General features: G+C 32.6%; 1 long non-coding RNA gene and 1 pseudogene across 1 annotated transcript; both read right to left on the bottom strand.

Moving 5' to 3' along the window:
- Positions 1–13534: 13534 nt before the first annotated feature.
- On the bottom strand, positions 13535–18032 carry LOC111984843 (uncharacterized). Its single transcript, XR_002879961.2, has 4 exons — positions 17480–18032; positions 15147–15296; positions 14914–15018; positions 13535–13862 (listed from the first exon to the last, which is right to left on the bottom strand). It is a non-coding gene; the product is annotated as an uncharacterized LOC111984843 (long non-coding RNA).
- Positions 15634–15749, bottom strand: LOC111984896 (U2 spliceosomal RNA; annotated as a pseudogene).
- Positions 18033–21994: the final 3962 nt, after the last annotated feature.

Here is a 21994-nt window from a genome sequence, read left to right as displayed (position 1 = left end):
GGCTAAGTTCCACAAATAGCTTCTCATCGACGTCTTCAGGTCAGCCAGTTCTGCTTGGTGCCTTGCCTCAGATTGAGCTAATTCCTCCCTATGCCTCGCCTCAGATTGAGCTACTTCCTCCCTATGCTTCGCTAGCTCCTCTCTAGATTGAGCTAGTTGCTCCTTAAGCTCTTCATGACTCGTCTCCAACTCTGACATCCTTTGGTGAGCTCTGGTTGACGACATAGTCGAGGTAAGCTGTGAAGAATTTGTGCTACTTCTTCCTGATGGGGTGATACCAAAACCCACCCCACGTACACGGCCTGGGCGCTCTGGACGACCATCACCTGAGCATACGCGTCGTCTTGGACCAAAGGATTCCATGATCAATCTCTCCTTCTAGTCGTATGTGCTGGTCATTCAACAGTGCTGCCATCCTATCCTGTTTTCCCACAAGAATCAAACAATATATTACACACCATAATCAATACAAACACAAAATACACAAAAATTCAGTTCGTTGAAATTGTGCTTACCATGTTATCTTGCACACGGGCACTAACAGGAACCCCTTCTTTGGTGCGGTACACTCGTTGATATACATCCGCGCGTTCGACTGCCGCCCCTTTGGCTTTCGCCTACATGATGAGGAAACATACATACAATCAACACTATTGCTTACAATGTTGTTATGCCACATTTAACACAAATCCACAAAAATGCCTTAGTCATAACATAGCAAATTTGGTTATATAGATAAACATTAAAGCCGTTGTAAATAAATGAGAGGATTTAGCTAGAAAATAGGCATAAGACTTTTTAAAATGAAGATATTCAAATCCTTACTACTAACATTGAGAGTTAGAAAATAGACATCATAAACTTCCTATAATGACACGTTATTTGAGATAAACTTGAGATGCCCACTTTGCACACAAATTTGTCACAAATTACCCATGGGTGATCATAAATTTTGGGACTTAGTAAACTAGGCATGGTTCTCTATGATTTGCAACAACAAATTATGTTCAATACTCACCAAATTGCTGGAATATATGTGCATGAAGGATGACAAAAAATAAACATTTAAAAGTTCCCATTTGAATCACCAAGTTTGAATCACTTCTTCACATCTTCTCTACGAAAAGGGTTCCATTTGTCGCAAACAATCAGCTATAATGAAAACATGCTTTTCCTTGGGATATGGTAATTTACAATTCCATTCTAACAACTATATCCACAGTTACATTTAAGGTTTTATTTGCGATGCAACATTAAGTAGTTTTCATTATAGCTTGATATACCCTTTTCCTTTTCTTTATTTTTTGTGGTGTTTCTTAGAATCCTATGCTATGCAAGTTTGTGCATTCTTCTTACAAATTATAATCTCATGTATAGTACATGACTGTGACAGGAAATTTTTTATTTTTTCCCCCTCAATTGTGAATAAAAAACTAGGAAGTGGATAGAAACTATATTTACATATCCAGTTTACTGTGTGATATTTATAGCCACTGCCTATGTCCCTCTTCACGAAAATTTTCCCCCTATTTTTGACTTTGTTATGGTCTTTGTATTTTATACCTCTCTATAGCTATCTTCCACACCCCAAAAGTGGTATAAAAATTATTGAAGTAAACAATCTCTCTCTAAAAGTTAATATGCCCACTTCCCTTTTATTCAAAATCTCAATGACTCTGTCTTCCCATTGAAGTTTCTATCTCTACGCTTAAATGGAAAAAAAAAAATAAAAAAAAAAATTTAAAAATAAAAAAGTAAGTTAAAGTTTAAATCTTTTCCAATCACAGTACTATAGGAAATAGGGTTATATAGTATTTTTGTTTGTCTCTTATTCGAAGTTTCTTGACTCAGAAAACATGCAACAGAGATAGGGGTAAGGATGAGGATTTCTTTATCTTATTCTGATCATACTAAAAAGCTCTTTCGACCCTATTTACATGAAGAATATGACTGTATATCCACTAGCAAGCTCCCTTTAAATTTTCACATGATTGGTTTGTGGAATTTATGCTTACTCTTGTCTTGTTTGATACTAATCATAATTGTGAGTTTTGTGTTAGCATAGGTATAATTGAATATAGGATATATGATTGCATTCTACCTTCATAATAAAAGAAACCAATTTTATCTTTCTCTAGTAGTAAAAAAAACAATTATTATGGAACATGACCTATCATAAGCAAAGAAAACATGCAACAAAGATAGGGGTAAGGATGAGGATTTCTTTATCTTATTCTTATCATAGTAAAAAGCTCTTTTGACCCTGTTTACATGAAGAATATGACTGTATAACCACTAGCAAGCTCCCTTTAAATTTTTTATAATTGGTTTGTGGAATTTATTCTTACTCTTGTCTTGTTTGATACTAATCATAATTGTGAGTTTTGTGTTAGCATAGGTATAATCGAATATAGGATATATGATTGAATTCTACCTTCATAATAAAAGAAACCAATTTCATCTTTGTCTAGTAGTAAAAAAAAACAATTATTATGGAACATAACCTATCATAATTTTTTTTTTTTAAACACTGTCCTCATTCTAAAAAATGTGATTTTTATAGAATATATATTTATTCAAGTTTGAAAATTATTAATGAAAAAGTTGGACAATGTCTTTTTTAATAGTTTAGAAAAAAAAATTGTGGCTTTTAATAGGTGAAGCATCAAATATAAGTAATAGTAATAATAATACTTCTCTTCTCTCATCTAAAGATTCCAAATGGCTCACAATAGGCGGTGTGAAGGTTAGACATTCCGTCGCTATTCGATACTAAGATATTTTAAAGAACCATTCTTTAGCAGATAACTTGATTAGTCAAATTTGGATGATCACAATTGAAAAGGACATGGCAGGTGAGAGCTAGTATATAAAATGCTTTAGATTTGAACTCCTTATTCCTATAACATATAATATGAGGTTAACTTGGTAAATAGGAAAACATAATATCAAAAACATCATGTAGGCATTCATGAATAAGGGTTTTATTTATTACCATTTGATCAGAAATTTGAGCAAGACTTTTGGCCCCAGACCGTGCTATGTCTTTCTGCTTATCTCGACTTGCCTTGTTTTTTATACTTTTTCTCTACAACCACATTACCGTAAAAAATAAAACAAGAAAACATCACCTGAATAAATTACCACTAATATGAGATTGACGAAGCATGAAACAATTTCCCACATTTACTCTCCCATTCCAAATCTACTCTCAAGTTTCTGTTCTTCCAATAGTGTTGAATGTCAATGATTTTCTTAATTTTGATGCAAAGGTTGATCAATATACAGCACATACACAGTACACACGTTAAACAAAATGCCCAGAATTCTTGCTCACTATTTCTTTTCTCTCTACAAACCCTAACTGACGCCCTGAACACGATTAAGGACTAAAATGAGGTGTGGAGGTGTTAAAGCAATCAAAGAACAAATACTTAAAAGTTGTAATAAATTAAATTACACAACTTCCCTAAAGAACTTTCAAAGCTTTAGATCGCCCCCCCCACCCAAAAAAAAAAAAAAAAATCTAAAATTTTACATTTAAAGCTTTATCGCTATTCGATACTAAGATATTTTAAAGAACCATTCTTTAGCGGATAACTTGATTAGTCAAATTTGGATGATCACAATTGAAAAGGACATGGCAGGTGAGAGCTAGTATATAAAATGCTTTAGATTTGAACTCCTTATTCCTATAACATATAAAATGAGGTTAACTTGGTAAATAGGAAAACATAATATCAAAAACATCATGTAGGCATTCATGAATAAGGGTTTTATTTATTACCATTTGATCAGAAATTTGAGCAAGACTTTTGGCCCCAGACCGTGCTATGTCTTCCTGCTTACCTCGACTTGCCTTGTTTTTGATACTTTTTGTCTACAACCACATTACCGTCAAAAATAAAACAAGAAAACATCACCTAACTAAATTACCACTAATATGAGATTGACGAAGAAAGTAGCAGTACCTCAGTTTTGTCATCAAACCAATAATCAACCATCTCCACCCATTGCGTTGTGATAATCTCAGGTGGTTTGCTAGCCAATACCTGTTGACGTGTCAGCCCATCTTTTTTGTGATCCTTCTTCAGCTTCGTCCTGCGATTTCTCCTTAGTTCCCCTAGTTGATTCATTGCCCATCTCATTTGATTGGGTGGTGGAACAATATTGGGATTAATTATATACCGGTTCTGCAATGCCAAAGCGGAGTTAGCAAAATATACTATTATAATTACAACGACGGCTGAATATACACAGGTTATTACAACAGAAGCTATAAACAAAAATAAGTACTATTTTATTTTCATATTACCTTAATCTCCACCCAACATTCCTCTTTAACTTTTTTTGAGACGCTTGGCCAATGAGCAGGCGTAAGCGGGCATAACAAGCCATTCTCGCAAAATGAGCCCAACCACCGAACGAACAAAGACCCATCTTCCCCAATCGGTTGGCCTCCAGCATTTAACGGCAAATCGATTTTGTACTCACTAGTCATAGCCCATATGTCAGCCAACCGTGTTTTCCCACGTCTTCCAGGAATTTTTCCCGATGCTGGATTTCGTACCGGTTCTAAATTTTGTACCGGTTTTGAATTTTGTACCGGTGCTGAGGTTTGAACAATATCATCTGTATCTACAAAACCACCAATATTAGGAATGATTTAACAAATGTCACAACTAGTGAAAAGTATCGCACCATGCAAAAATTTGCCACCAATAACTTACATAATAAAAAGTTTATGATTTCATTTAAACAAAACATGAGTACATTTAGGCCTTTCTCCCACGCATTCATGTAACCCACAAGTTTTGCAAGTATAACTTTCAATCATTTAGGAATAGCAACATATTCTAATGACTTCCCATTTAATGAGGTTGCAAACAACCAATACCTCCCCTACTCGACCAAGTTAATTGTTGACAACATTTTCTGACTTGTAGTATAATTACAATGACTGTTAATTTGTAATTCCGTGACTTCATAAATGTATGACTAATGAACCTACATGCCTATTGACACTATGAGTAATTGACCAGTCAACTTGTTCACCCATTATATTGGCAATCCACACATTTTGTTACACATACAAAAGGTGTAACCTAGCCTACAAATTTGGAAGACCACTTAACGAAAACTATGTCTTCGCACTTATTTTGTTTAAAAGGAAAATGAAATTATGATAACTCTTCTATCATGCAATTTTGTGAGTTTATTTTGATTTACGTTAATTTTGCATCTTTAAACCACACATTTTGTTACACATACAAAAGGTGTAACCTAGCCTACAAATTTGGAAGACCACTTAACGAAAACTATGTCTTCACACTTATTTCGTTTAAAAGGAAAATGAAATTATGATAACTCTTCTATCATGCAATTTTGTGAGTTTATTTTGATTTATGTTAATTTTGCACCTTTAAAGAGGCATGCACTTACCTAGCTTTTGAAAAGATGAGCAACCATGCTTCGTTTGGGTTGCCTTCATTTTTCCTTAATAAATTTTGATTTAGAGTATATAATTTCCACCCAAACATATCATTGATCAAGCTTAAGTGCACTGACATGGACCAAAGTGGACAGAGTGGACCAAAGAGGATGAAATTGGTCTGAAGTGATGGAATGGACCATAGTGGACCTAAAGGACCAAAGTAGACAATGTTGGACCGAAATGGACTGCATATAAATGAATGGACTGAGCAGACCAAATTGGACCAAAGAGACCAAAATCGACCAAATTGGACCCAAGGGAAATTAATAGACCAAACGGACCGAAGTCAACATAATATACTTCATATATTTCCATATTTTAATTATATTATTTGTTTTTGTAAACCAGCAACTCATAATTGCAATTGCGGCTACAAAAATGCGGCTGAAACCCGCGTTTTTTGTAGTGAAATTATAATAGACTGATATGAAATTACCATTATTTTCATCTATGTTTTAAAATATTTAAAAAAACAATATTACTTATTTTTTCCTTAACATAACCATGATATAAATTTGGAGAGTTCTTGAACTAACTACTGAAAATTTTATTTTTGAACTTGTAATATATAAATGACAGAAAACACAAAACTAGTATTTGTTGCAACTCTATAATGGTATATATAACTCTAGTTACTGTTCAAACTATTTTGTCTTTGGTTTGTGTTAAGGAAAAAAGAGTCCATGAGATATTTTGGTTTGTAGTTATAGTTTTTTATTTTTATTTTTTAATGGATTTCAGGGTATATTTACTTATATGAATAAACATCCCTCTTACTTTTTTTGGCTTGACGAATATATTTTTACTTGTAGCTCATTGCTTTTGCTCCGCTCAAATTCATAAAAGGGAATGGGTTAGCTATCCTAGCTATCTACAGTGGAACACAAAGAAGGAAAAAGAAAAAAAAGAAAAGGGATATAAATGAGTTGGAAAAGTAATAGAAAAAAAAATTCACAAATAAAATATGATTCTACTTATTACCATACTATTAAATTGGCTATATTTTATATTTTATGGATTTGATTATTATAATTACTACTATTTTTTATAGAAAAAATAACTACTAAATTAATTACTTACACTGGAAGGCTTTGGCACATGACCTGTGTATTAGTTTTTTTTTTTTTAAAAAAAAATCAGTAATACACTAATATGTATATCACTAAAAGATAGAATCATATATACATATGTTTGGATAATCTGAATTGAATTGTACTATTTACACAATTTACCAAAATTACTCCAATATAACTGTTTATTAACCACTGACAATGAAATTTGAAAAGAACATGCACAATTTTAGAGAATTTTTTAATAAGTTTATACAACGTAAGTTAATTAAAAAAAAAAAAAAAATCAAGGTATAGGGAAGAATATCTAACTTGACCTGATTAGTTGTAGAATATTGACATTGATGTAGGTGTATCTAAAAAAATGGTTAGTTAAAAATTAAAATAGAAAAAAGTTGAGTTTTTTGTGTTAATTTAAAATTTGTGTAAAGATATTAATACACTATAAGCCAAAATTTCATTGTAAAGGCTTTTCTTTTCTTGTATTTGTTTTTTTCCTTTTGTTGATGGAAGTATGAAAGTTTTATATAAAATTAATAATTCTATTTAATTATTAGTTTTGAATATTTATATTAGATGATCTATTGCACATGCACACCCGAAGGCTAATAACTAAATATAATACACACATTTCTATGGGAATTTTCAAATCTCTCTCTCTCTCTCACATATTCATACATATATATATATATATATATATATTGTTAGAATCCAAGACTTATCCCAAACCCAAAACCAACTGCACCTTTGCCGCCCGATCAATGCTAAAATACAGTTATCCTAAAGATGCGGATTTATTGACAAAGTAATACTTTTATCTAAGCAACTACTATCTCTTTGTCACCGGATATACTGGTACTTTATTTTATTTAGTAAATCAAAGGATATACTAGTACTTGTTGCTTTTCCTTGACCATTTGTCGTTTGCTTTCAACTATAGACCATATATTCCGTTTGATTTTCCTTACTATCAAAGAAACTAGCTAGATGGTGTTTATCAAAAAATAAACTAGATGGTGAAGTTTCTTAGGAAACTTCCATGGATATGTATGAAAGTTAAGTGTGTTTATAAAAACAATAATCCATATACTCTGTCTTAACCACTCTTATTTAACCTAATTAATCATTGGACATTATCAATAACCTGCAAATAAGGATTCCATATTCTGATGCAGTTATCGCTTTGAATCCATCATCACTGATTAAATTTTCAAAACTCATCTCTCAAATGTAGGCCTCAATATGGCATCTCAGTAAATTTTTTCGATAAGTGACATCCTCAGTAAATTGCAGAAGCCAACAAAAGCTGACATGCCAGAGCAACATGGTGTAAATGAAAAACTTTGAGCCATTCATTAGACTCTAAAAAGTACAGCAAGAATGTAGATTTGTTACACATTAATGATACATCAATGCCAGGAAATTGAATGAATGCTTAAAAAACCTGTATGACAAACAAATAAAAGAAAAAAAAAACCAACCAACCTTTATAATCTTCAAGATTAAAGACGGCTGAAAAATCATCATTCTGAGCCTGAAAGAAATGTTAAACAATAATTTGAGGATCATGAAATGCCTCTTAAAATCTCTCCTTTTTTTAACTGAGAAGATATTACATACTAACAATTATATGAATAAAGATGTCAAATTTGGTTCATAACATATTCTCCAGTCAAAACCAATTCTATTTGGTAAAACATCACATTCAGTAAAAGAAAAAAGAAAGCTGATATTCAAAGAAAATAAACAAAAAAAAAAAAAAAAGCAGTAACATAAAGAATTAAACCTGGATTTGCAGCAACAGTTTGATTGTTTTGCTAATACCACCTCTCCAGAACCTTGTCAGTTTTTAGCAAAAACACCCAAAGGCTCAGTTTTGAGGATCAATTTACAGAGGATGCAGATAAGTAGAGGTTTATTAGATTCCTGCCTCTTCAGAAAAAAAAAATTATATATATATATATATAAATTTTTTTTTGATAAGTAAGAATGATATATATACAAAAGGCTACTCTATGCATGAAAAACATAGAGCAAACTTAGAAAATACAAGAAGAGGAAAACAGAGAAAAACATAAAAGAAAAGGAACTGGCTGTGAGGTTAGGACCTTTTTTTATTATAATTCAAAATTCTTGAGCTGCTGTAAGGCATCGAGAAAGCTATATGGATGTATTGCATGCCAATATACCACATGCCCATCACTAAAATTAATAAAACTAACAAAATAGAAAGATGTTTATGTGTTACGAAAGAGTTTTTAGTATCTGCATGAACTTGTTATATATATATATATATATAAAAGTTATTAGTTACAATGTGGATCTGAAGTTAGGGAAACTTTTGCAATAGTACATGAAGAATGAAATAAATTGATAAAGTAGCAACTTTAAGGATGGACAGTTAGCATTATGAGCACCATAAGTTCTAACTTTTAAGTAATATCAATAAAAGTCAAAATTGACAGGCACTTAGGGTTCGTTAAAGACCTTATGCAATCAAGAAATTCAACCCCTTAAGTTAAAGTTAGGCTCTACCTCACCTAATATTTGAGTTTCAAAAACTGTGAATGATTGACTACTATAACACTATTTGCAACTGACCTTAAATCAAAATGCATCTTTCCGATGAAGTTACTAGTCCAGAATAATCAAATTTAAAAAGGTTAAAGCTTACGGAACAACTAACATTCAATCCTTAGTAAATTAATAAATACGAAATTACATACTAAGCAAAAAAATAGCATCCACAACGCAAATGCAGGGGTAAAAAGAAAGGGGAGGCTAGAGCTCATTCGCATTTTGGGTTCTAAACTCTGTATAACTTAGTAACAAAACATCAAAAAATGCTAACCATATAGATTGGATTATACAACAATGCTGACTAGAACACATACCTTAAAACTCAAAGGAAGTCCATGAGATAGCTGCGACCATTGATTCCTCTCCTTCAAAGACAAGTGCAGGGCCTGATGAACATTTTTGGGTAAATATTTTTGCAGTAGACTACACCAAAATTTAGATTTTAATTATAAAACATAGAACTTGCTATCTTACATAAGCATACATGTATACGAGACTGGTAAAGAGCATACTAACCCAACACTATAGACCCTTCAAACCCAACCACTCCACCACCTGCCAACCATCAACACCACCACCACCACCACCATCAACAACCCAACCTCCACCCAAACCTAGCACCCCACCACTGCTACACCACCTAAATCAACCCAACAAATCACAACAAACCCATACCAAAATCACCCAAATCAACAGAGCAAATTACCAACAAAATCCACTGCCACCACCACCAATCCAAACACAACACAACCACCGGGACCAAAACCCATCACTACATGAATCAAAACCGACTATAATCTCCAAGAATCAAACCCATTCCAAAACCCATCCAAAAATCAAACCATAGAAAAGAAATGACAATACATCAAACCCACTGAAATCTCCACCACCAATCTCCACTGCAGACCCACTGCCAGCAAGCCAAACAACCGATCTCAACCCTCAAAAACTCCATTTAAACCCAAAATCGAAACCCAAAATTGAAAATCGAAACCCTAAACCTAAAATCGAAACTGTAAACCAAAAACGGGAACCCTAAAATACAAATCAAAACAAACAATTTTAAGAACTTACTGTCAGTCGGCCTTGCGAGAGTGTGTTCACTGAGATTGAGAGTTCGAGAGAGAGAGTCTGTGTGTGTGTGTTACCGATCGACGAGAAGCGAATGGAGGGGAGGGAAGACCGGAAGGAGGAAGGGGATTCGAAGAGTATGGAAGCGAGGGAAGGAGTTTGAGAGTTGAGAGTTCAGAGGAAGGGGATTCGGAGAGAGTAGCGTGAGAGTTTTTTGAGACCGAGAGCTTAGGGGTTTTTTTTCTTCTGTGGAGTGATGGTTTTTTTTTTTTTTAATAATTTAGACTACATGTTGAAGGCTTGAAGCCAGACATACCCTGAGCTGCGTTTCGTAAACGCAGCTCCAGACATATAGGAAAAAAAAAAAAAAAAAAAAAAAAAACCCCAAAAAAGGGACCAAAACCCATCACTACATGAATCAAAACCCACTATAATCTCCAAGACTCAAACCCATACCAAAACCCATCCAAAAATCAAACCATAGAAAAGAAATGACAATAGATCAAACCCACTGAAATCTCCACCGCCAATCTCCACTGCAGACCCACTGCCAGCAAGCCAAACAACCGATCTCAACCCTCAAAAACTCGATTTAAACCCAAAATCGAAACCCAAAATTGAAAATCGAAACCCTAAACCTAAAATCGAAACTGTAAACCAAAAACCGGAACCCTAAAACACAAATCAAAACAAACAATTGTAAAAACTTACTGTCAGTCGGCCTTGCGAGAGTGTGTTCACTGAGATTGAGAGTTCGAGAGAGAGAGTGTGTGTGTGTGTGTTACCGATCGACGAGAAGCGAATGGAGGGGAGGGAAGACCGGAAGGAGGAAGGGGATTCGAAGAGTGTGGAAGCGAGGGAAGGAGTTTGAGAGTTCAGAGTTCAGAGTTCAGAGGAAGGGGATTCGGAGAGAGTAGCGTGAGAGTTTTTTGAGACCAAGAGCTTAGGGGTTTTTTTCCTTCTGTGGAGTGATGATTTTTTTTTTCTTAATAATTTAGACTAAATGTTGAAGGCAGACATACCCTGAGCTGCGTTTCGTAAACGTAGCTCCAGACATATACGAAAACAAAAAAAAAAAAACAAAAACCCCAAAAACGCAGCCTCACCATTTAAAAACGCAGCTTCAGGGAGGTTTCTAGCCGAGTTTACTAAAACGCGGCTCAATGTTTAAGCTGGAGCCGTGTTTTGCATAAACGCGGCTCAAACTCTATGCTGGAGCCGTGTTTTTGTAAAACGCGGCTCAAACTCTAACCTGTAGCCGCGTTTTACAAAAACGCGGCTACAAAACGCGGCTAGAGGACGCGTTTTTTGTCGACTCAAAAAAGAAATACCAATGATTTGACTTTCCAAAAAAAATAAAAAATAAAAAACCAATGAAATGCATTTAGCGAAAACACAAATCAAATTAATATAACAAAACGAATTAAAATATCACTGTGGTAAACAATAATATATTTTGATGAATATATATATATATATTACATTAATCCTACATGACACCAGGTTAGTCACCAACGAGGCAAAGACACTGGGCCAACTAGCCAAGTCCATCGTGGGAGCTGATTAAGTTTGGGTAAATTGATTTCAAATCACGCTTGCAAACTCAAATTTGACTTCTTCTTTTAATCTCTGTTCACACATTTCAATGATTTCATAAGTGAATCTTTACTTTGCTCACATTTCTTCAAATGTAACAAAAAAAAGTATGAAATTCGTAGTCCAAAACACATATTCATTAACATTGGTTTTTCAATCCATTTTCTTTAATACCTGCCATACAGATTAAGGAAAATGTTCCATGATAAAACACATTTCAATGACATTGGTTTCTCGATCAATTTTCTCACTTTCCTTTCGATTATCTAATCTTGATTAATTTATTCTCTTGAATAGCATGTGTATTAGGCCAAAGTCTTTAAATGCACCTGGCATACAGATTAAAGTAAAATGTTAAAACTTGAAAGAAAATGTTCCATGGTTAATATTTTTTTTCTTATACATAACATTTTATTTAAGAAGATCAACAGTAAAAAGCCAAAGTCTGTAGTTTAGTAGGAGATTGTGATAAGAACTTACCATTTGATTTTGCCCAATGTGTACAAGGGCCACCATTGATGTTGAGAAACAAAATAATTTTCCGCTTTGCAAAATTGCAACACAAACCTTAGTACATTGAAGGAAGCATTCGTTAGTGATGTCGGAGACTTTGGGCTAGGAATGTGTGGGTTTGATTGAATGTGGAATGAAATTCGTGTGGTGTTCATTTAGAAAAGATTAAAAGTGAGTTTGAAATTAGTTTTTAGCTTTTAATTTTTATGTACAGTTTTTTAAAACTTTATTTTTTCCACTTTATTTATTTATTTATTTATTGTTATACTTTTTTTCACTTTTTTAGTATACAAGTATACTTTAACACACTTTTAACAAAAAAAAAAAAAAACTAAATAAGATGTTCCTAAACAGAAGGATTTGATTGATTGGAGGTGGAAAAGTGGAAGATAGAAAATATTTAATTTTTTCTCATTTGTGCTTAGTTGGAGGTAGAAGAGTAGAGGGATGAAAAACTCTTTTATTTGAATAAAAAAAAAAATGAGAGAATAGAAAATGTAATTTATATAAATATATTTTCATACCCTTATCTCACACACACACACACACACACACACACACACACACACACACAAAAGGAGGCAAATGGATAAAAAAATAAAAATAAAAATAAAAATTCATCTAAGCCCTCTCCCTCCCTCATCTTCTCTCCAATTTGGGGAGATAAAGAAATGGTGAGTCCAAAGAGAAAACACCTAGACTTCATCATTTTCTCTCACCCAAAATCTTTCCTATTTTCCTTTCTCCATTTTCCATCTCCACAAATCACCTCAACCAAACACACAATTGAGGTAGTGAATGTGTAGAGGGAGTAAGAGATGTCATACAGAGAGACATTTGGTGGAGAGAGGGAGAGAGAGAGAGATTCAGATGCTGAGCTAAGGTAAGCTAGATTAATAGGGGAAGCTGAAAAATGAGGAATCAGTGTGGTAGAAGATGAAAAATTGTAGGCAGCTGTGTAGACACTCTCGTGAAACGACATCATTTTGTAATAAAATGCATGAAATAACATCGTTTTGAACACTGAATTAGCACAAAACATGTAGATGGGAGACAAATGGAGATTTTTAACACCAAAAAAAAAAAAGTTAAAAGCCACGGGATCTTAATACATGGAAAAAAAACTAATGGAGCATTTTAAGGAGTTGATAATGGAAATTTAAGCACATATTAAAATTTAGGAATTTATAAATATCCATTTATTATTGGCACCTGCAAGACATGTATTAGACAAAATTGACATGGGCAAATTAAAATTATTGTGCTCCATGTGGCTTTTTTGTCCAAATCTTCAAAATAAATTCAACATTAATTTATCAATCTGTATAAGCTCGACAATCATGACACATGCCAGAAGATTATATTCATATTAGAGTTAGATTAGATTAGAGTCTAATAAGGCACAAATAATACATGCAGCTGCATAATTATCTGCTTCCTTCTCTTTTGACTTTTCTTCTCACGCCATAGACACACCGCCTATTTAAACTGAGTATGCATATTTCTTGCCTTGTGGTGGACCCTCTTGCTTCTCATTGCTGAAAGTTATAGCAAAAGTACATTTCGATTCAATATCTTACAAGATAGATAGGAAAGTGAGAATTAAAAAAAAATAAAAAAAAATAATAATAAAAAAGTGAATGCTTTTTGAGAAAGAAAAATTGTGAATACCTAAGAAGAAGAAAGGCATGAAAAATGAAAATTCTATATCCAGCGTAGGTGGTTTGACAGAACACAATTGGAGTTAAAGGAGATTAGAAAAAAAAAACACTTTCATTGTAAGATTAATAAGTACGATGAAGGTGTGAGTGCCCAAAAGTCAATAGAAGTTAGAACGAACCACGTAGCCTAGTAGTTCATGTTCACTTCACATGCCATAGAGATCAGTATTCATGCTATTTCAGTCATTGTAAACCTAGTATTAACCAAGTATTCTAGCTCATAGTAACATTCCATATCATCCTTATTGTTAGTGATATATTAGACATATTAGTTCAATGTAATATATAAACCTAAGCCCATTTACTATGTGTGCATGATAAGTCTCCTACTTGTATTAGTAGTTTAGGATTTAGTCTCTTATATATACCTCTTATTGTGGTTCATTGTAATGCAAGCTTTGTACAGCACTCTTATATAATAAAGATGTTACCATTAACGGTTTCCTCTATGGACAAGGCTGTCAAAACTGAACTACGTAACCTTCATATTTTCATATTTCTATTTTTTGCTTTCTATTCTGCATTTACTCTAGCATATACAACATGGTATACACATCTATACGAATATTTAATATTTATAAATTTTTGAATATGAGAGAGAGAGAGAGAGAGAGAGAGAGAGAGAGAGCAAGCGAAAACAAAAAGCTTAATTAATTGTGGTTCAACTCACGAAAGTAAGGGAAATAACCCTTACACACACAAATTACGTGTAATAAACACCCCCCCCCCCTCAAAAAACTAATAGGCTCAACATCAAATAATTTTGAGCACGCACATGTGCGCGCACACCCACACACACGTATATATATATATAATATATATATATATATATATAACTCTTCACTACTCATGATAAAGAAGCTCAAACCTGAAAATAGGCTTAGGCCACCTTTTCTTGTCACAAACTTCATGTATTGTTAGTGGGCAAGTCTTCAACTTTGACAATGATCGGTTGCAAGAGCTTCTCAAAGATCTTCAAATATAATACAACCAATGATGAATTCTATATCAATGGAGAGATAGATACTAAAAGTCCAAAACAAGAAAAGAAAAAAGACAAATCCTTCTTGTCAAATAAGAAAAGAGAATCTAAATACACACCACCCATAATTTTTGCAGGTCGAATTTGAGATCAACATATATAGCTGCTGCCAAAGACGCTACAATGTCAGCAAGAATCTTTGGGACTAAGACTTTAGTTGACCCATATAAAACTTTACCGTCTTCCACTGCATCAGCAAAGTTTTGAATCTATAGAAGTAACACAAAACCATTTGAGAAGATCTTTGGTCAAATTCTAAACAAATTTTAACCAATGATAAGTCCAAAATATACATATCCACACCATAATAGTTAATTATATAGGAAAATCCTGTAAAACACAATACATGTAAAACACATTTTAAAGTCCCATTTTCAAATTATAACAACACAATGCATGTATTTACACACACACATTGTGTATAACAAAACGTTTTTAAAGGATGCCTTCGATTCACTGGTTTGTTTGTTTGTTTTTTTTTTTTTTTTTTTAATATATAAACATTCACTGCCATTATAAAATATTTACACCAGAAAAATTTGAGACAATGTGTCAGCATTCCAAAAATAATTCATTCCTTATATTTCTTGCGGATTAAAAAAAAAATCACTGATAAGAACAGATACTACACTTTATCTTAGCCAAAAGGCCGAGAAAGGAATGAATGTGCCACTAATTCTTGTTCTAATTTATTTATTTATTTATTTTGTTACAATTTATCGGTTAAACTAACTTAGACCCACTAATTTTAGTGGTAATAAATTCCTTATAATTCTAGAGACAACGTGCCACCATAAAAATAAATAAATAAATAAATTGATAATAAATAATAAAAATCTCACTAAAAGCTTATTTTTCAAAACCCAAAAAAATTTCTAGCCTTTAAAAAGACCAAAAAGTTCCCATATAGGCCAAAATACACTTTTTTCATGCCCCACTAATAAAATTTAGTTCTAAAATTTTTACAGAGAAGTAGTGTTTATTAGTCACATATTGTTTTATACAATTTTACACACACTCTAAAAAGTAAATGAAGCCATAATTTTAGTTATGTTTTAGAGCGTAAAACAGTTTGTATGCAATAAGATTAGCCCTTTAAAAAAGCATTGATTGTGTACTTCCTTCATTTTGCACATATATTTATTGTACAATGAATCAATCTTTCAATGTGCCTTGTTGTAAACACTTTCCAATTGAAACATTATGGGGATAAATTGACAGGGGAGATTGGTGCTTTAATAAAATTTTCAGGGACAAATATTACAATTTTTTAAACCAATGACCATTATCTTAATCTCAAGATACTTCCTTCTCCCACAAAAATGGGAGGAGTGTTATTATTATTTACAATTGTTAACGTGGTATATTGTGATTAATGTATAATAAAATGATGTTAATGGTGGATCCATGTGAAAACAATATTGCTCTAATCATGACTTACCACCTTAATAAATTATGAAAAAAATTGTGAACAAATTGTCTCTAACATTGCTCTAAAAAATTTACAACCAAAGGGACTCTCGTAAAAAATCTAACATTAAACTCTAAACAAATAAATTTAACTTGTAATAGCTCGACCATAGCTAATGTCAGCTCAAAGCCTAGGCCTTAGGCCCCCACTTGTCTCAATTTAAAAAATATATATATAATTTTTTTTTTAAGGTCCCCATTAAACATACAAAAGGCACCAAAATTGTAACAACAAATGAATCCCAAAATTGTACAATGATAACAATTTTTTTAAAAGAGAAAAAAAGTATGTGGTTTTTGCATTCTTTCTCCATCTTTAAAAATGCCCTCAAAATGTTGAGTAAATAGAAATCTAATACAATTGAAACCCTAAATTGTTTAAAAATAAATAAAAAATTATTATGAGTTTGTTATGAATATGCCAAATAGTAATTGAAAATCAATTATTCTAAAAAATTGTAAAAGAAGATATTAACAAAACCTAAAATTAAAAACTATATCGGCAATTTTGTATCTCAAAGACAAATAAAAACGAGTTTTAAACCAATTTTTCTTTTAATAAATAATATTTATATATTAAAATATAATATGCCAAATTATCAAAGAAAAAAAAAGAAGATAATAACATTAAGAATAATACAGAAAGTAACTAAAAAAAAAAACTAACCTTAGGGTGTCTGTACTTTTTTTTTTTTTTAATATACAAGATATAACTCTTATCTCTCAAACCCTACAAGTACTTATACTTGTAAAGTAAGCATCGTACCAAGGCTATGCGGTGGTGACGACTTTACTCTTTAGTGCAAGTTATGCTTGTAAAATATAAAAAATGCTAAAAATACTAAATACTAGCTTAAGTAAAATTTACAAACAGATATGGCAATTTATACATAAAAAGGAAAAGTGAGAAGCTTTGTTAGACCTCCTTAGCAAAAGAGGTGCCAGCATTGTGCGTGACGTGGTCGTGGAGGCGGCGGTGGACGGCGACGTGTGCTAGCTTCTCGTTGCTGATGTTGGCGTCGCATAGGCGCGAGAGCTGTTCTGTGTTGAGGCTAGGGTATGTTGAGTACAGGTGTTCAGTTAGGACGAATCTGAGCACCGCGTCGCCTAGGAACTCAAGCCGCAGCTTGTAGGGCTTAAACGACTCGCCGTTGTTGTGGTTGCTGTAGGCGGAGTGTGTCAGTGCGTCTTGTAGAAGCGTCTTGTTCTTGAACCTGTAGGAGAGTATTCCACGGCTCTTATGTTGGTTTGTGATTCTCTGTGAAGTTTTTTTGTTTTAGAAATGCAATAGTCTAGTAAAAAACCAACGCCTAGCCAGATAAAGAAAGTAACCACCAGACTTGAAGGAGGAGGTAGCTTCTCCTCCTCCCAGGGAAAAAGCAGAGAATTCATATACAGAGAATTCCTAAATGACCAACTTGCTAATTCATGGGAGTGAATTGATAAGAAGGTTTTTGAGGCTTTTATTTACTACATATTGGCTTGGATTCGACGCAGTTAGGGACATGATAGTTGTTGAGTCTGTCTGGTACAATTCCATTGCTGTTATTTGTTATGAAATAATTAAAAAACAAAAAGGAATATCGAATAACAACAACAAATAAAACTAAGCTTTTGTTTGGGAGTTTATAAGAGAATTGAATAAAATGGAATGAGAAAAACTTAAAGAAATGAGAATGAACAGAATGGAATAGAACGTATTTAAGTAATAGAAATGAATAAAAAAATAAATTAATAAAATAAAGCAAAGATTATGACTCCGCTTGGAAGGAGGGAATGGAATGGAACGGAATGGAATAAAAAGAATAATTTTAGAATATTTTTCTCTTCTCTTGTTTGGGAGTTTTAATGGAGAGAATGGAAAGTTCATTCCCTTTTTTGGGAGTTTAAGTGGGAGGGAATAGAATGGATAGAAGGGAACACTCATTCCTCTCTATTCCCTTAAAACCTCAAATTTTCTTTCCCCCTGAAATTGAGAGGAATAGGAGGGAATGAAATTAGATTTTATGAGTTTTTTACTAAAACTCCCAAAATACCCCTATATATTCAACCATTTATTTTAAAATAGGGGTCTAATAGTAATATTGTCATAAAATGATTTCATTCCATTCCCTCCATGTTACTCCCAAACAGGATTATTTACATTCCATTCATTTTCATTTCTTTCCATTCCTTTATTTTAAAACATCCAATCAAGTTTACTAAATTCCATTTCATTCCATTCTTTTTCATTTCTTTCCCTTACTTAAATCCCTTCCATTCCCTTATGATCATCTCATTTCATTCCATTCCATTCCTTTATAAACTCCCAAGCGGAGCCTATATGTTTCTATAGCACATGTAATCTATTCCAAATTCGCATCTAATATATTCCCTAGTTTTACAAATTGACGGCACTATGGGCCGAACTTAAGTATTCCCCTTCTATAGGTTAAGATCGAGAGCACTTAATGCTGAAAAGCAAGGTCTTGGAATTTCTAAAAAGTAATGATTATCACACACTTGTTATTACATCTTCCATACACACTTCTTTTGAAATCATGTTTTGAAAATACAATTTCACAGTTTTAGTTGAAATAATGTTTTCAAAAAAAGTGTATATAAAGTATGTAATAATGAATGTGTAACAAGATTTTCTCTAAAAACAGTGTGTGTACACAGAATTACCGTTCCAATAAAGTGGCTGAACATTGCTTAATGAAGCATTTCGATTGGTTGTGAAAATGGCTGAACTTTACAATAGTATAGCATTATTATTGTTGTTATTTTTTTAAGAATCTTCCTATACTGTTATCTAGGACAATCTCCCACCCCCACCTTTTTTTCCCTGAATGACACAATTCTTTCCTCTTTTCTTTTTTCTTTTTTTTAAGAAAGGGCAGAATATTTATTCAATACTTGAAATTTACGAGTGTTTATACAATGGGTTAGAAAAGATGGAGAGGCTGCCCACCAGGTCTCAGCAGCAAAGGAATTACAAGCACAATCTGCTAAGGCTAAAGCATCCAAGTTGCAACCTTTGTCTAAAAAAAAAAATCACAGCTTTTAAAATTTGCACTAGCCATCTTCACATCCTGAAATAGAATAATTGTCCATTACATAATTTTGTTTAGTTCACCATCATATGATCAAATCCTGCTCCTGCTCCGGCCTGTAGTGCTGGAACCTAGTTTAGGTACTCCAACATTGTGAAGCAACTGTTGCAGCCACATCCTTGTTGTGGGATATTCCTGGAAGCATAAATGAAGATCATCAAATTGGAAAATAACCAAACAACAGGGAGAAGTAAAATGAAAATATGCATAAGTCATAAGAGCAGAATTAGGTGATTTTCTTTTCTGTCAAGAAACTAGCAACCAGTCGAATTCTCTTAATTGTTTTGCCATCTATGTTTCTTCTGAATGCAAAAACACTAACCACTTTTTTTCTTCTTCTTTTTCTTTAAAGGTAACAAGAAAGATAACATATTTACTCATTGTCAGTTGTTACCATGTCCATTAATTCAAAACATGGTAATTACATTTTAGGTACACAAACACAAAATAACCAAAGCTACTTTACCAACGAAATCAGTGAGAAGGGGGGAAACACTTACATGGAGGCAACTACAGAAGGTAGCATCTTGCAACATGTCCAGAAGGCAACTTCTTAATGCATCACATAAAGAAGCCCTGCAACATAAAAATCGAACATTTCCATCAGAAAGATAATTGAGAAAAAAGAAATCTATGAAGCAGAAGGGGTGGCAGCATAATTTGAGAACTGGACTTTTATCAAATATAATTCGAATCTATTAACAACCATACATTTTTCGTGTAATCCCAGCAATAATTTTGGATTTTTTTTTTTGTTTTTAATGAAATAAATTTTGGGTGTGGTAAAAGCTATTATCAATTAATAAATTTAAAAAAATTCATGAAATGATTACTTCATGCTATATAGGCCATAACTGATAAATCAAATAGATCTCCAATTGCTAATCAAATAAATCAAAAGTGAGAGGATCACATGTTAGTTACCATAACTAATAGATCATTATTCAAATGAATAATAACTAATATTCTAAGTTTGAAATTTATTTTCTTGATACATTTCAGTAGAGATAGAAAAAAAAAATTAATTATTAGGTGTTCCTAGAAATTATAGTAAGATCTATCATTAATGTAAGAAAAAAGAGTTTCATGTTACTGTGCTATAAGAACACTTAAGGCACGTTTGAATTGAGGGGAAAGGGAGAGGAAATGAAGGAGAGTAGATCTCCAATTGCTAATCAAATAAATCAAAAGTGAGAGGATCACATGTTAGTTACTATAACTAATAGATCATTATTCAAATGAATAATAACTAATATTCTAAGTTTTAAATTTATTTTCTTGATACATTTCAGTAGAGATAGAAGAAAAAAAAAAGTAATTATTAGGTGTTCCTAGAAATTATAGTAAGATTTATCATAAATGTAAAAGAAAAGAGTCTCATGTTACTGTGCTATAAGAACACTTAAGGCACGTTTGAATTGAGGGGAAAGGAAGAGGAAATGAAGGAAAGTAGAGTTAGCTGAAAATAGGCTAATTTTTTACCAATTCTACTCTATTCTACTCTCACTCCCTCCCCTCAATTCAAACGAAGTATTAATAATTTTTTAACAAAAATTTGGGAATCAGAAAACAACACTTCTCTTTTTAAAAGAAAAGTGATACCACAACATTAGGTTGTACAACATTATTCCATGATATTATGACCAGAGAAGAAAGGAATATGGACGAACGACAATTATCATTACTTGATATACTAGTTGACGTGGGGAACAAAATTTTTAATAAGATTATTTCATGGTTCTAAATTATTTGCATTGCTTTGCTCCTTTTTTTTTTTTTTTTTTAATTGGTTGTCCTTCAGTAACTTCACTTTATTAGAGAACAAAAATTAGGAGCTAAATATTTTCCATCTACTAGTCCATCACGATTTAAGTTTGGGGATTAGATCCTTAGAATTCTTAATATAATTCTATATAATAGTTTTCGACATCATATCTATCAATTTTGAAACGAGTATATTGGATTTTACTGTATTATTAACATTTAATAGTTCAACTAATATCTCCTGATGTTTTCAACAGAGACGTCTAGAGATTGAATCCTCCTACCTCATTATATCTACTATTGGATGTCTCTATAGTTTGCTAGCTTGTTACCAAGGGCCTTATATCTTAACCGGTAGTTTGGTATCTCCTAGTGAAACATCTAGGATTTAAATTCCCCCACCCCCAACTATTGAATCATAAAAGATAAAAAATAAAAAACTTATTTAAAAATTATTTAAACAAACATAGATTATTTTTGTTTTGTTATCTATTCAGAAAGAAGATTATGGAAATAATTGGACATTGGGTAATGCAAAAGTAAAGAGTGGAAGTTGAAATGGAATTTTTCGTTCCCAA

This window comes from Quercus suber, unplaced genomic scaffold (genome assembly GCF_002906115.3).
Source record: "Quercus suber isolate HL8 unplaced genomic scaffold, Cork oak 2.0 scaffold_154, whole genome shotgun sequence".
Lineage (NCBI taxonomy): Eukaryota > Viridiplantae > Streptophyta > Magnoliopsida > Fagales > Fagaceae > Quercus > Quercus suber.
This window is presented reverse-complemented; position numbering and strand designations above follow the sequence as displayed.